The sequence below is a fragment of the Choloepus didactylus genome, chromosome 16, assembly GCF_015220235.1.
Source record: "Choloepus didactylus isolate mChoDid1 chromosome 16, mChoDid1.pri, whole genome shotgun sequence".
Lineage (NCBI taxonomy): Eukaryota > Metazoa > Chordata > Mammalia > Pilosa > Megalonychidae > Choloepus > Choloepus didactylus.
Genome location: NC_051322.1, coordinates 75,936,414 through 75,953,751, shown reverse-complemented (window position 1 = coordinate 75,953,751; position 17,338 = coordinate 75,936,414). Strand labels below are relative to the sequence as shown.

Genomic DNA, 17,338 nt, shown 5'->3' with positions numbered 1-17,338 from the left:
GCAGGTAAACTCACTGACATGACTCCCAGGGCTCTAAATTTCACTGGCAACATGAGACATGACTCCTACGGATGTGCCTGGACCCAGCATCATGGGATTGAGAAAGACTTCTTGACCAATAGGGGAAAGAGAAATGGAACAAAATGAAGTTTCAGTGGCTGAGAGATTTCAAATGGAGTCAAGAGGTCATTCTGGAGGGTATTCTTTTGCATTATATAGCTGTCCCTTTTTAGTTTTTAGGCTGTTGGAATAGCTAGAAGGAAATAGCTGAAGCTGTTGAACTGCAATCCAGTAGCCTTTATGCTTGAAGATGATAGTATAACTATGTAGCTTACATGGTGTTACTGTGTGATTGTGAAAACCTTGTGGCTCATACTTCTCTTATCCAGTGACTGGGCAGATGAGTATAAAAATTGGGACAAAAATGAAATGAATTTTAGGGGAGATGGGGGATGGGATATTTTGGGTATCCTTTATATTTCTATTTTTATTCTGATTTTTATATTTTTTGGAGTAATGGAAGTGTTCAAAAATTGATTGTGGTGATGAATTCACAACTATATGATCATACTGTGAACAACTGATTGTACACTGTGGATGACTGTATGGTATATGCATATATCTCAATAAAACTGAATTTTTAGAAATGCAGTGCCTTCCTTTTTTTATAGACTCATTTTTTCCACAATCATTCCAATAGTGGGATGGGTTTAAATAGAATTAGAATCATAGGTAAACATAGAGACACAGTATGGCAGCAGGAAAGGACCTTAGTGATATTGAATTTGATCCCCTCTTTCACAGAGAACTGAAGTCTGGCAGGGAAGAGTGATTTGTTAAAGGGCACAGTGGTTTGAGTGACATTGGGCCCCTGTTTTATAGCAGATTTATAATGAGGGATTTCTTTAAGGGAGATAAATTTCTGCTTCTGGCTTTAATGCTTACCTCCCACTAATGGGGTCACTGAACTTACTTCTTTATTTTCACAAATGTGGTTAAGCAGGAAATCACCATTATGTATCTTTTTATTTGTTGTTTTATACACATACCAAGATCCATTAGTATACCATTCTTATGTTTAGGGATTTCGGTGACAAGTCTTAAGGAATAGATAAAGGAACATGTCTATTATATTAAACCACTAAACACATATTTGCAATATAAGGTTTGTAAAATAAAATTCCTATTATTATTTGGTAGATGTGTGAGAAGAGTATGAGGTAGAGAAACAAATAATAACAGGGTCCAGTGAGGAATGATGTAGACAGGTTAGGATAGATCAAAATCTTTCAATGTTAGTTCTCACTATGTGTGTAGCATTCCAAGGAAGAAGGGTCCCTATATCCCATCTTCCCAAGCTCTTATTTGAGTCATGAAACTCCTAAACATGATTCCCAACAATCAGTTATTCTACCTCAAGTTGCACATTTAAGGGAGAGGAAACACTCAATCAAAGCAGTCAATTCCAATTTTGGTCATCTATTTATAGGGCTTAAATATTCTTGCCTCTATTTCACATCCACTAGGTGGATAAAGGGGCCAATTTGTAGATCAAATTGATCTTTAGAAGGAGTTATATATACTGTCATATGGAAACATATTAAGTTATTTAGATGTCATGTTTAGATATTCCAAATTAGTGGCAATCCACTGAAGTCCTTCCATTATTTGAACGTCACTATCTCAATTTTGAACACAGTTCTCTGCCAAACTGTGACTGATAATAACAATCCCAACACAGTATGAATTAAATGAAAATATATGTTGAGGAGGAACACCTTAAATTCTTTTTCTAAAACAAGCATTCCCATAGGCTTTTTCTACTTGTATACTTTTCCCTAATGTGACCCAGTGTTTCACAAACAAACACCAACTTGTAAAGCACAAGAGGTCCTTGGGTTTTATTCCCATTCTGGAATGTTTTCACACAGTGCATTTTCAAATGTCAGCTATCAAGTCTAAGAAATTCAATGACTTTAGTTGTGCAATTATAATATATAATTAGGAGTGTACATTAGCATTGCTAGAACTGAGGCAGATAAAGTAGGTGAATACAAAAAAATGCATAGATGAATTCTCTTTTTTCCTGAATTCTTAGTATGCATTCCTTTATAAATCCATTGCATCTAGTAATAACAGCAATACATGTACTTAGAAGCTATACAGTATACTCAAGGCACATGTTAGACCTTAAGTTAAATTTGTTTTATCTAACATTTAATAAACACTTAATAATATTAATGTCAATTTTATTACTTATATGTTTATTCCCCATTTTGTGTCCAAGACATGAGACAGATTCTTTAGATAACAGAAATTCATAACTCAGTTCTTGAACACAATATGTTCACAATCCCGTGTTGGAGAAAATGATTTAATAAACAGAATAATATCATAAAAAACACCTCTAGGAAACAGTTGTTTGTGATTACAAAAACGAATATTTAACATAGATCAAGAAGGAGAAGAAGAGAAGTAGTGTTTTCTGGCAGAAGTGATGGAGGAGTTAAGAATTACCATTCAAGGATGTACCTTCCTCAGGCTCTTCTCTTTGTTCTTTATAATCTAAGCATGTTGGACTTTATTTCTCCTTTAAAGTCAAGCTATTGTTCTCTTCATGTCCTCTCTAACTGCCATTCCCTCTACCTAGAATACTTTCCTCTGCCCAACTTGCATCTTGACTCATCCTTTAGAACTATAACAAAATTACTCCATTGGGGGAAGCCTTCCTTCCCTGCATACCAAAGTCAGACATTTTGTTTTGGATTTTTATTGGTGTTTTTATTTCATGATGATTTGCAGTTTATTATAAATTTCAGAAAGCTTTCCTAATTAATGTTTGTTTTTCCACTAGATTATACATTAGTATAAGAACTGCTAGATTCACCATGAAGTACTAAGCACCTGAATGTACAAAAGATATTTAGTAAACATGCAATACGTTTTAGAGTAATTGAAACAGTACACAAATGAAAGTTTAAACAAATAAAAATTCTGCATGACATGAAGTGTCAGGCAAGTTTTATACTATGGCTGAATTATATATATAAATTCAGGGCATATATGAAATATGACCATTTAGGGAAATGTAAAATTTTGCTATGACTGTAATTTGGTACAGACACTCTTTTTCAAAAAATTAATATCTGATACAACTTGTTTCTCTTGTGTTTTCATATCGTCTTATGAAATAAACAAGGACAAATAAATACACACATATATACCCATACATACACGTAGATATACATTTATTTAATATAAGTATTTAAAACCACTTTTTATTTTTCAGTCTTTCTAAAGCTTCTTTCACATCTTTATTCCTTAGGCTATAAATCAGGGGGTTTAATATGGGAATCACAATGGTGTAAAACAAAGAGGTCACTTTGTCTTGATCTAAGGAATGGGAAGAGCTGGGTCTGAAATATATGAAGAGCATAGTTCCCTAGAAAATTGCTACAGCAATCAGATGGGAAGTGCAGGTGGAGAAAGCCTTCAATCTCCCCTCAGCAGAGTGGATCTTTAAAACTGATAGGATGATATAATAATAAGATGCAAGAACTATTGAAATGCTAGTCAGCTCAATTAAGCTAAAAATGGTGAATAATACCAGTTCATTGACATGTACATCAGAACATGAAAGGAGGTAAAGAGGAGACAATTCAGAGAAGAAATGATCAATCACATTTGACCCACAGAAACATAAGTGGAATGCTAATATTGTATGTGTCAGAGCATCAGTCATTCCCATCAGGTAAACCCCAGTCATGAGTATGGAGCTCATCCTACTGGACATGTTGACTGTATAGAGCAAGGGGTCACTAATGGCCTTGTACCTATCAAAGGCCATCACTGCCAGCAGCAGACACTCAGCATCTGCAAAGATACAGAAGACTAAAAATTGCAAAGCACATCCAAAAAAGGAAATTGATTTGTTCCTGGCAAAGAAGTCCACCAGCATCTTGGGCTCAATTGCTGTGGAATAACAGAGGTCACAGAAGAGGTGGCTGAGGAAAATGTACATCGGTGTGTGAAGTTTGGAATCCATTATAATTAAAATGATCATCCCAAGGGTTGCCAGAATATTAGTGAGATAAACAACTAGGAGTATGGTGAATAGGGTCTCTTTGATGTCAGAGTTAGTAGTTATTCCCAAGAAAAGGAATTCAGTCAAGGAGGAACAATTTCCCCTTTCCATTCTACTTTCCTCTTGACTACACTGTTGAAAAAATAATCAAGAAAATGGTATATCCATGTTTAACTCTCTGGACATCCATAAACTATTATCTGTAAATAAGGACATTATTTTTCTCTGTAAATTTTCTTCTTTATCCTCAGAATATTACCCAGACATGTGCCAGCATCTAAAGAAGTATTCTTAACTATTTAATAATAGTGAAAGTTATCTGTGATCAGAATTGAGAAAATTTGGTCTACATCTACATGCCATTCGTGCAATACATGACACCTCATGTTCCTCAGTTTCTCTTGGCCTTCACTTGTTTATATCAGGGAGTTTAATTGGATTAGTTATGAACTCATTCCATTGTCAAAATATCGTTTTAAAACACACATGTTAGAGAGCTAAGGATCCAAGATAGAGGACCAATAATCTGATATGCTTGAAAATATTTACATTAACCAAAAAAAGTTATAACAATTATTGTGTTCTTCCAAATTCATGATGGGTTTAACATAATTGTGCTGTAGCTCTAGAAATTATGAGGCTATAACTGACAGTAATAAAGAAAACCATTATGTAACTGGTTTGGGTTTGTTGTCTTTATTATTCAGTGAGATAAGAAATATGTTTTATTGAGCTTTTCTCTAGAAAGTTATTACTGCTTTGCCAGAATATTCATTACTATTTGGAAATGTGGTCTACTGCCAAAGGACAAGTGTCTTGATCAGTGACAGAGAAGTGCTGAAAAAATAAAAAAGGAAACAACAATATTTAACATACACATTTGCATCCCTTTGGATTTTAAGTTGACATTTCCAATAAAAACAGATATGGAAGATGAGACAATAAATGTTTCTGAAATATATAGAGTTCAATTTATTCTGTAAGTGTATTTTTATATTTATGTATGTGGTGTGATTGTGTAGATATGTAAAATCTCTATGTTGATATATGAGATTTGGAATATGATTGATGGCCTGATTTATTTTTATTTTCAGACTTAAGTAAATATGACATATGATCCACATGGAGTTGAATTTGCACAAGTTGATATTTGTAACATGCATCTCAAATATATTTGAAATAAAACTGAAAATGAAATCTGAAAGTCAGGTATACACTTATACAATGATAAAAGAGGTAAAGTTTTCTTATGAACCTAGATTAAATAAAATAATTAAAAACTTATTTTCATGTGTGGGTAGTAATACAATCAATCAGATTCCTTCAGCTCTAAGAAGAAAATATTTTTTGGTCTTGTATTTTGCAGCATTTGTTATTTTATACCTGAGAAAGGAAGTATGAAATGATTCATTTACTAATCCCTCATATATGTTTTCCAAAATAGTTTTTTCCCCTATATTCTTTAAATTTGGAGACTCATAAGCCTACCTGAGTTGCGCAGGTCTTTCTGTCCTTGTCTCTGGCAGCTGAACAATAAGCAGATGACATTTTATTTTCCCTGGTAACACTTGGGACTTAAATCCCTGAAGCTCCTGCCTTCACACTTCTGTGTTATGCAAACATGAGATTAATTAGATTAGGCATTATGTTTTCCCTGGTTAATAGTAAAATAATGTTCACAAATACTGAACTTTTAATTCTTCACTCTTGTCACCAAATTGATCAATACCAGGAGAGGTAACTGTAATTGATTTTTTTAAAGCTTTTAATTCTTCAATTTGTCACCAAATTGATCAATACCAAGAAAGGTATCTGCAATTGAATTTTAATTAATAATTTTTTGTTGGAGGAGTTGTAGGTTTGCAGAAATATCATATATAAAATACATAAAATACAGAGTTACCATAGACCACCCTATTATTAACACCTTGCCTTAGTGGGATACATTTGATATAATTCATGTAAGAACATTTTTTAAATTGTCCCATTAACTATAGTCCATCATTTACAATAGAGTTCATTGTGTTGTACAGTCCTACATTTTTTTCTTTTAATTTTTATTCTAATAACATATGTGAAACATAAAATTTCCCTTTTAAACACATTCACATATATAATTCAGCACACTTAATTACGGTCACAGTATTGTGGTGCCATCAACACCATCAATTACCAAAACTTTACAATTAACCCAAACAGAAATTCTGTACAACTTAGGAATTAAGTCTCCATTCCTTACACCTCTACCCAGCCACTGATAAACCACATTCTTGATTCTGACTCTATGAGTTTGCTTACTCTAATTATTTCATATCATTGAGATCACACAGTATCTGCCCTTTTGTGTCTGGCTTATTTCACTCAACATGATGTCTTCAAGGTCCATCCATGATGCCACATGAATCAGACCTTCATTCTTTTTTAACCTATAATTTATTTTTGTTATGCTTCAAAGCTACACTACATCTACACCTTCCTTCTCCAGTCAAACAAGAAATCTAGTGAAATTCAAAGAGAATCTCTACTTAATCACTTCCAACTCCTTCATAATATTCTTTTTTTTCCTTCCATTTATGAAACTTTTTTTCACTTCTTCATTTGGAAATGTTACTATGATTTAATTGTAATTTTAAAAAAAATGCTTTTATTGAGGTATAATTCACATATAAAACTCAGACTTTAAAGTATATACTTATGTGGTATTTTAGAATAATCACATGATTGGGCAGCCATCAACACTATCTATGAACATATTCATCACTCCAAACAGAAACCCATACCTACTAGCAGTCAATCTTCAACCTAACTTCTCCCACCCCCAGTCAATGGCAACTACTAACCTACTTTCCAACTCTATTTATTTCTTATTTCTGGATATTTATTACAAATGGAATCATAATATATGGTCTTTTGTGTCAGACTTCTTTCACTTCCTGTAATGTTTTCAAGCTTCATCCATGTTGTAGCCTGTATCAGTACTTCATTTACTTAATTTAGTCAAATAATATTCCATTGTAAGGGTATACCTAAATTTGTTTATCCATTTATCAATTGATTGACATTTGGGTTGATATTTATACTTTTTGGCTGTTATGAATAATGCTGCTGTGGACATTCACAGCAATAATAATTTAAAATGTGGTTTTCTTCACCAAACTATCACAATGTCTGGTTTCTAATAAGCACCCAACAAATATTAGATGATGAATGAGTAAAGTAGGCAAATAAATAGCTATATGTTATAGTTGCATGACTAATCCTTTATGACCTCCTCTCTGATATAACTAGCAAAAAAATAGTTGTCATATATTTTTTGCATCTTTTTTTTTCTTTCCATGCAATTTCACTGATTTACATTCACATACCAGATAACCATCCAAAGTGCAATCAATGGATCATGGCACCATCATATAGTTGTGCATTCACCACCACAATCATCCCTTGAACACCTTCATCACTCCAAAAATTAATAAAATAAGAATAAAATTAAAAATTAAAAAGAACACTCAAAACATCCAATATCTCTCATCTCTCACCCCATTATTTATTTATTTTTGTCTTTATTTTCTTACTCATCTGTCAATACACTGCATAAAGGGAGTGTCAGTTGCAAGGTTTTCACAATTACACAGTCACACTGTAAAAGCTATACAGTTATACAATCATCTTCAAGAATCAAGGCTACTGGATTACAGTTCAACACTTGCAGATATTTCCTTATAGCTATTCCAATATACTAAAAACTAAAAAGAGATATTTTTATAATTCATAAGAATAACCTCCAGAGTGATGTCTCAAACCTATTTGAAATTTCTCAGCCACTGAAACTTTACTTTTATTCATTACTCTTCCCCCTCTTGGTCTAAGAAAACCCTCTCATTCCTATGATGCCAGGGCCAGGCTCATCCCTTGTAGTCATCTTCCACATTGCCAGGGAGATACACACCCCTGGGACTCATGCTTCATGTAGTGGGGAGACAGTGAGACTATCTACAGAATTGGCTTAGAGAGTAAGGCCACATCAGAGCAACAAAAGTGATTCTCTGGGGGTGACTCCCAGGCATAATTATAGGTAGGCTTAGCTTCTCCTTTTCAGGAATATGATTCATAAGGTCAAGCCCCAAGACTGAGGGCTTGGCCTATTAAATTGGTGGTCCCTAATGCTTGCAAGTATATCAGAAATTCCCTATGTTGGGAAGCCCAATATTTCCATACTCTCCCCAGTCCTTTAATGGGGCTTTGCAAATACTTTTTCATCTCCTGCCCAAAATAGTCTGGCATGCATAATGGTATCACACCAACTTACACAAACCAATAAGATCTCACTCCCTATTTGAGGTTCTGTGCAATTATGTTGTTCAAATAAACTGAACATACAAGTTAAACTAGATAGTGTACTACAGAAAACAGAAATTTTGCACCAGATAAACATCTCTTCCTTTGATCTCACACAGAAGTTGAGGTTTCAAAATACAGTCAATATCATCCTTTACCCTTAATTTGATTTACCTTATTCCTAACCAGATCATCTTCATTCATATCTTTAATTGAAGTCTGATTTCTTTTTCAGCTTTTTCAACAGTTGTCATATGGCATAATGCTGACTTTAATAGATTCAGAAACCTAGTGTTAAGTCTGAGGCGTCACACCTGAATTTTCTGGAAACAACCAGGATATACACAAATACCTCAGCCTCTCAGAATTTAGAAATAACCATAACAACTCAGGAAGAGTTGTGACAGCTGTAAGAGCTTACAATCTAGGAACCTTTAGAATGATCATTTCCCTGAGAACCTATGGTCTAGAATTCAATTCTCAGAATTTTCACAGCATATTTAGTCCATATTAATGAGGGATTATAAGATTTGTCTTTTTTGTTTCTAAATTATTTCACTGTACATACTATCCTAAAGGTTCATACACCTAGCTGCATGGCCCACAACCTAATTCCATCCTGCAGCTGCTCAGTACTTGTTCCAGTTTGCTAATGCTGCCAGAATGTAAAACACCAGAAATGGACTGGTTTATATAAAAGGGATTTATTTGGTTACACATTTGCAGTCCTAAGGCCATAAAATGTCCAAGGTAATGCATCAACAATTGGGTACCTTCACTGGAGGATGGCCAATTGTGTCCAGAAAACCTCTGTTAGCTGGGAAGGTACATGGCTTGCATCTGCTCCAGAGTTCTGGTTTCAAAATGGTTTTCTCCCAGAACATTCCTTTCTAGGCTGCAGTTCCTCAAAAATGTCACTCATAGTTGCTCTTGGGGTGTTTTTCCTCTCTTAGTTACTCTGGAGCAAAAGTCTGCTTTCAACAGCCATCTTCAAACTGTCTCTCATCTGCAGCTCCTCTCTCAGTTCCTGTGCATTCTTTGAGGTGTCCCTCTTAGCTGTAGCAAGCTCACTCCTTCTGTCTGAGCTCGTATAGTGCTCCAGTAAACTAATCAAGGCCCATGCTGAATGGGTGGGGCCACACATCCATGGAAATTATCCAATGAAAGGTCTTGCCCACAGTTGAGTGATCACATCTCCACAGAAACATCCAATCAAAAGTCTGTAAACCAATCAACACTAATATGTTTCCTGCCCACACAAGAGTGCATCAAAGATAATGGCATTTTGACGGACATAATACATCCAAAGCAGCACAGTTCTCCATTGTATGCATGCACCACAGTTGGCCTCTCCATTCATCAGTCAATGCACCCTTAAGCCCCTACCATCCACTACAAAATATTAATACTGCCCCACTATCACCACTGTGCAGATTTCCATTTGAGTCCCTGCTTTCAGTTCTTTCAAGCATCTACCTTGTAACAGGATTAAAGTATCATATGGCAAACCCATACCCAGGCTCCTGTGAAACCATCATCATCATCCTCCAGAAGGGCTGCACCACCCTACCTTCCCACCAACAGAGGACAGGTGCATCTCTCTCTCCACATCTTCTCCAACACTTCTGTATTTCTGTCCATTTTTTTTTAACAGTTTTATTCACATATGATACAATTCATCCTAAGTAAACAAACAATGGTTCTGAACAATCACATAGTTACACAGTCACCATGACAGTCTACAAGAGGACACCTCCATTTATCCTGAAAAGAAGAGGGAAGAATTGAAGAATAAAAAATAAAAAAAATAAGAAAGAAAGAGAAAACAACATAAAATAAAAAGGAGAAACACCACCACCAGCAAGAATCCCATACCCCTCCACCTTATCACCCTCTTATTGACATTTAGCCTTTGCACATTGTCTTTGTTCCATTTCATGGAGGCATATTACAATGCTATTGTTAACTATAGATTCTAGTTTACATTGATCTTATTTTTCCACATATGATCCCATTCTCAACACCTTGCAATATTGATGCTCATCTGTTCTTCTCATGTAAAAACAGTCATGTTTTTACATGTGATCAATATTATTGTCCACTCTAGGTTTTGTAAGATATACATTCCCAGTCCTCATGCTCCGTCTTTCTTTCTAGTGTCATACATGGCCCCAGCCTTCCTGCTTCAACCATACTCACACTCAACTCCGTTCAGTGTACTTAAAACATTGTGGTAAGGTAGTATTGTGCTATTCATTCCAGAGCTCCACAATCAATCCTGTTGTATGCTCTTTACCCTATGAGCATCAAATGCCCAATCCCTACCTTCCTTCTACCTTCTGACAACCCATTTTGTCATCTGTAATTCTCAAAGTTTGCTCATCAATGTTATTCATATTAGTGAGACCATACAGAATTTGTATTTTTGTTTCATGCTAATTTCACTCATCATAATATCCTCAAGGTTCATCCATATTGTTATATGCTTAATTACTTTATTATGTCTTACAGTTGTGTAATATTTCATTATGTATATATACCACAGATTGTTTATATACTCATCTGTTGATGAACATTTAGAATGTTTCCATCTCTTGGCAATCATGAATAATGCTGCTATAAACATCAGTGCACAAAAGGCCTTTCATGTCCCTGCCTTCACTTCCTCCAAATATACCTAGAAATGGGATTGCTGGGTCATATGGCAATTCTATACTTACCTTCCTGAAGAAATGCCAAACTGCCTCCCAGAGAGGTTGCAACATCCTACATTACCACCAACAGTGCATAAGTGTGCTTTTCTCCACATCCTCCCCAGCACTTGCAGTTTTCTGTTTCCTTGAAAATGGTCATTCTAGTAGGTGTGAAACGATAACTCATTGTGGTTTTCATGAGCATTTCCCTAATAGCCAGTGAAGTTGAGCATCTTTTCATATGCTTTTGAGCCATTTGTATTTCCTTTATGGGAAAGGGTCTATTCATGTCTTTTGCACATTTTTAAATTGAGTTGTTTGTCTTTTTGTTGTTGAGCTGTAGGATCTCTTTATATATGCTGGATGTTAAACTCTTATCTGACATGTGGTTTCCAAATATTGTCGCCTATTATATAGGGGGACTTTTTACTTTCTAGCAAAGTCCTTTGATGCACAAAAGTGTTTAATTTTGAGGAGATCCCATTTATCTATTTCTTCTTCCATTGCTCACCATTTAGGTGTAAGGTTTAGGAAGCCACCTCCTACTACAATATCTTTAAGTTATTGCCCTACATTTTTTCCTAAAAGTTTTTCATAAAAGGTTTATGTTCTTAGCTCTAGTGTTTAGGTCTTTGATCCATTTTGAGTTAATTTGGTTAAGGTGTAAGATAGGAGACCTCTTTCATTCTTTTGGATATTAATATACAGTTCTCCAAACACCACTTACTGAAGAGGCTGCTCTTTCCCAGTTGAGTTCACTTGATTGCCTTATCAATGATCAATTGTCCATAGATGAAAGGGTTTATTTCTGAACACTCAATTTGATTCCATAGTTTAGTATATCTATCTTTATGCCAGTACCCTGCTGTTTTGACCATTGTAGCTTTGTAATATGCTTTAAATTCAGATAACATGAGACCTCCCACTTCATTCCTCTATCTCAAGATTTTCTTTAGGTATTCAGGGTACAAATAACTCTAAAAAATTTGCTTATTGCTTTTTCTATTTCTGCAAAATAAGTTATTGGAATATTAATTGATATTGAATTGAATATATAAATCACTTCTGGTAGAAATGGCACCTTAATCATCTTTAGTCTTCCAATCCATGAACAGAGTATACCCTTTAATTTATTTAGGTTTACTTTGATTTATTTCAGCATTTTTGTAGTTTTTTGAGCATGTATCTTTTGTGACCTTAGTTAAATGTATTGCTAAAGATTTGATTTTTTTGTTGCTATTGCTAATGGAATTTTTTCATTGATTTCCTCCTCAGATTTCTCCTTATTGAGTATGGAAATGCTAATGATTTTTGCATGTTATTCTTGTACCCTGAAACTTTACTCTACTCCTTTATTACTTCAAGTAGCTTTGCTGTAGAGTTTTCAGGCTTTTCTACATACAGCATCATGTCATCTGCAATCAGTGATAGTTTTACTTCTTCCTTTCCAATTTGTGTGCCTTTTATTTATTTTTCTTGCCTAATTGCTCTAGCTAAAACTTCCAGTACAATGTAGAACAACAATGATAACAGTGGTGACAATGAGCATCTTTCTGTTCTTGCTGATACTAGAGGGAAAGCTTTCAGCCTTTCCCCATTGAGTATAATGTTAGCAGTGGGTTTTTCATATATTCCCTTTATCATTTTGAGGAAGTGCCCTCCTATTCCTATCCTTTGAAGTGTTCTCATCAAGAAAGAATGTTGAATTTTGTGAAATGCCTTTTCTGCTTCAATTAAGATGACCATGTGGTTTTCCCACTTGTATTTATTGATGTGGTGTAAAACATTAATTGATTTTCTTGTGTTGGACCAGCCTTGTATACTTGAAATAAATCCCACTTTGTCATGTTGTGTAATTCTATGGGCTGTGCAATTCAAATTTCAAGTATTTTATTGAGTATTTTTGCCTCTATATTATTAAAGAGATTGTTCTGTAATTTTATGTTCTTGTAGTATCTTTGTCTGGCTTTGGCATTAGGGTGATGTTGGCTTCATAGTATGAGTTATGCATCTTTCCTTCATCTTCAAATTTTTTGAAGATTTTGAGAAGGATTGGTAATAATTCTTTCTTAAAGGCTTGGGAGAATTCACATGTGAATCCATCTGGCCCTGGCTTTCCTTTTTTTGGGAAGTTTTTGATGACTGATTCAAGCTCTTTACTTGTGTTTGGTCTGTTGAGGTTTTCTATTTCTTCTCAAATCAATGTTGGTTGTTGATGCTGTTCTAGTTTGCTAATGCTGCGGAATGCAAAACACCAGAGATGGATTGGCTTTTATTAAAAAGGGGATTTATTTGGCTATACAGTTACAGTCTTAAGGCCATAAAGTGTCCAAGGTAACACATCAGTAATCAGGTACCTTCACTGGAGGATGGCAAATGGCGTCCGGAAAACCTCTGTTAGCTGGGAAGGCACGTGGCTGGTGTCTGCTCCAAAGTTCTGGTTTCAAAATGGCTTTCTCCCAGGACATCCCTCTCTAGCAAGCTTGCTCCTCTTCAAAATGTCACTCACAGCTGCACTAAGTTCCGTCTCTCTGAGTCAGCTCATTTATATGGCTCCACTGATCAAGGCCCACCCTGAATGGTTGGGGCCATGCCTCCATGGGAACATCTCATCAAAATCATCACCCACAGCTGGGTGGGGCACATTCCAAGCAAATCTAACCAGCACCAAAACGTCTGTCTGCCCCAAAAGACCACAAAGATAATGGCATTTGGGGGACACAATACATTCAAACCAGCACAGATGCATTTATAGGAAGCTCTCCATTTTATCTATATTGCCTATTTTATTAGAATATAGTGGCTCATAGTATCATCACATAATCTCCTTTATCTATTCAGGGACAGTAGTTATGTCCCTCCTACCAATTTTGATTTTATTTATTTGCATCCTTTCTTTTTCTGTTTTTGTTAGCCTAGCTGGTTTTGTTGAATCTACTGTTTTCATGTTCTTAGTTTCATTTATTTCTGTTCTAATCTTTGTTATTTATTACCTTCTGTTTGCTTTAGGGTTTGTTTGCTGTCCTTTCTTTAGTTTCTCCTAGTGAATGTTAATTTCCTGATTTTTGCTATTTTTTCATTTTTAATATAGGCATATAGGGTAATAAATTTCCCTCTCAGCACCACCTTTGCTGCATCCCACAAATTTTGATATATTTTGTTTTTGTTCTCATCTGCCTCAAGTCATTTAGTGAGTTCTTTTGTATTTCCTCCTTGACCCACTGATTGTTTAAGATGGAGTTGTTTAACCTTCATATATTTGTGAATTTCCAGTCTTCCACATGTTATTGATTTCCAACTTCATTCCATTATGATCTGAGGAAGTGTTTTGTATAATTTCAGTCTCTTTTAAATTTACTGAGAATTGTTTTGTGAACCAACATGTGGTCTAACCTGGAGAATGATCCATGAGCACTTGAGAAAAATGTGTATCCTGCTGTTGTGGGGTCATGTTGTATAAATGCCTGTTAAGTCTAATTTATTTATCAAACTTCAAAATCTCCTTTTCCTTATTGAACTTCTGTCCAGATGTTCTATCCATTGATGAGAGTTGTTTATTGAAGTCTCCAATATTATTGTTGAGTTGTCTTCTTCCTTCGGTGTTGTCAGTGTGTACCACAGGTACTATCAGGCACTCTGGCTCAGTATATAAAAAATAAATTATGATTGTTATGTCCTCTTGATGAATTGTCTCTTCTATTAATATATAATGGCTTTCTTTTTCTCTTTTAAATGTTTGGCATTAGAAGTCTAATTTTCTGATATTAGTGTAGTTACCCCACTCTTTCTGGGTTATTGGTGACATGAAATATCTTTTTCCAACCTGTCACTTTCAAACTACTTTTGTCCTTGGGTCTAAATTGAGTCTCTTGCAGAAAGCGTACAGATGGGTCCTTTTTTTTAAAATCCATTCTGCCAGGCTACATCTTTTGATTGGGGAGTGTGCTTGTTTAAATATACTGTTTCCCTAAATGCCATTATCTGTGACACAATCTTGTGTTGACAGACATATTAGTGTTGATTAGATTGTAAGTCTATTGATTGAGTGTTTCCATGGAGATGTTAATCAACTCTGGACAAGACTTTGATTGGATAATTTCCATGGAGGTGTGGTCCTGCCCATTCAGGGTGGGTCTGAATTAGTTCACTGGAGCACTACATAATCTTAGACAGAAGGAGCAAACTTGCTACAGCCAAGAGGGACACTTTGAAGAATGCACAGAAATCTAATAGAGTAGCTGCAGACAAGGGATAGTTTGAAGACAGCTGCTGAAAGCACACTATTGCTCCAGAGAAGCTGAGAGGACAAATACCCCAAGAACAACCGAGAGTGACATTTTGAAGAGGAACTGTGGCCTAGATAGGAACAAACTGGGAGAAAGCCATTTTGAAACTAGAATTTGGAGCAGACACAAACCACATGCCTTCCCAGCTAACAGGTTTTCCAGACCCCATTGGCCATCCTCCAGTGAAGGTACCCAAGTGTTGATGCATTACATTGGATACTTTATGGCCTTAAGACTGTAACTGTATAACCAAGTAAACCTCCTTTATAAAGCCCAATTTCTGGTGTTTTGCATTCTGGCAGCATTAGAAAACTAGAACAGGGTGTTTAAACCATTAACATTTAGTGTTCTTACTGTAAAGTGCATCCACCAGGGCCCAAATACATTATAATTTCCTATCTCAACACTGCATAAGACACTAATATGCCCTTCCTAGAAACTAACATGACAATATAATCAGGCAGACTCTATTTTATAGATATTGCACAGAGCACCTATAAATGTGTATTGGAATGTCAGGGATGCCTTCAGATATGGAAACATATAATATTCCTTTTGAAATCTTCATGTTTTTATTGATGGGCTTCACAGAAAACATTGAGCTGAAAGTGTCCCTGCAGTGTTATGTCTAGCAATCTCTCTTTACTGTGATAGGAAATTTGGGAATGGTTATAATGGCCATTGAAGATTCCTGGCTCCACATTCTCATGTACTATTTTCTGAGTGTATTGTCAATCTTGAATGCCTGTTATTCTTCAGTTGTCAACACCCCCCAAAATTTCCAATCTACTGGCAGTGAATGAAGCCATTTTATTTCTGGGATTTGCCACAAAGTTGTTTCTTTTTGTTACTTTAAGACTACTGAAAATTTTCTGTTGGCTATAATGGCTTATGAGCACTATGTAGCAATCTACAACCCCCTGCTCTATTCAGTCAACATGTCACCCAGAGCCTTTATGACATTCATCATTTCTTTCTATGTTGGTGACATTTTGGATGCTGCATTACATACAGTGGCCACTGCTAGACTATCCTTCTCTGTATCCAATGAAATAAGACATGCCTTTTGTGACATTCCTCCACTCTTCATTATTTCTTATTCTGACACTCACATTAACCAGCTTTTACTCTTCTACTTTGTTAGATCTATTGAGATAATTACTATGCTCATAGTCCTGATCTCCTATTTTTTCACTCTATTGTCCATTCTGAAGATGTGTTCCATGGAACGGAGGCAAAAAGTCTTTTCCACTTGTAGCTCCCACCTAACTGGAGTGTCAATTTACTGTGGGACAATCAGCTTCATGTTTGTGAGGCCAAGATCAAGCTACACTTTGGATCATGATTTGATAGTATCTCTGTTTTATACTATAGTGATTCCCATGCTTAATCTCATCATCTATAATATGAGGAACAAAGATGGTAAAGAAACAATTAAAATTGATAGAAATTCATTCATAACTAAAGTTAATTTTGCATTAAGTAAGTCTGTAAAGAATGTTAAGGGTCAGTCCATATCTTTGTGATCAAAAACCACAGAGGAAAATGTCTGATTTTTGGTTAATACTGTTTACATATCTTAGAATATTTCCAAATAAAGGATTAAGTAATCCTCCAACACAGCATTTTATAAAAGTATATAAATTGTATCAGAAACATGCCTATGACTATGTTTAAATTGATCCATATTGAATATTCATTGATAAACTTTTATTGATAATAGTCTTCATACAATTTGGTTTACATTAGCTATAGTGAGAGATCATGTTGTCAGGATTTGATGGCTTGCTATAACCTTTCATTGTTTATAGTAACTTCTGAGTTTTCATTATGAAGTGAATTGTTCTTCCTGAATCATGTGAAGAAATTCCCAAATGTTATTTCCTTACTGCATGTGCACTTACACTCTCAGATCCATTCTCTGGAGGTGATTTTGCAAT

At 35.3% G+C, this 17,338-nt stretch overlaps 2 pseudogenes; one reads left to right on the top strand and one right to left on the bottom strand.

Moving 5' to 3' along the window:
- Positions 1 to 3,265: 3,265 nt before the first annotated feature.
- LOC119511640 lies at positions 3,266 to 4,198 on the bottom strand (annotated as a pseudogene).
- Positions 4,199 to 15,919: 11,721 nt separating this feature from the next.
- On the top strand, positions 15,920 to 16,924 carry LOC119511335 (annotated as a pseudogene).
- The last annotated feature ends 414 nt before the right edge of the window (positions 16,925 to 17,338 follow it).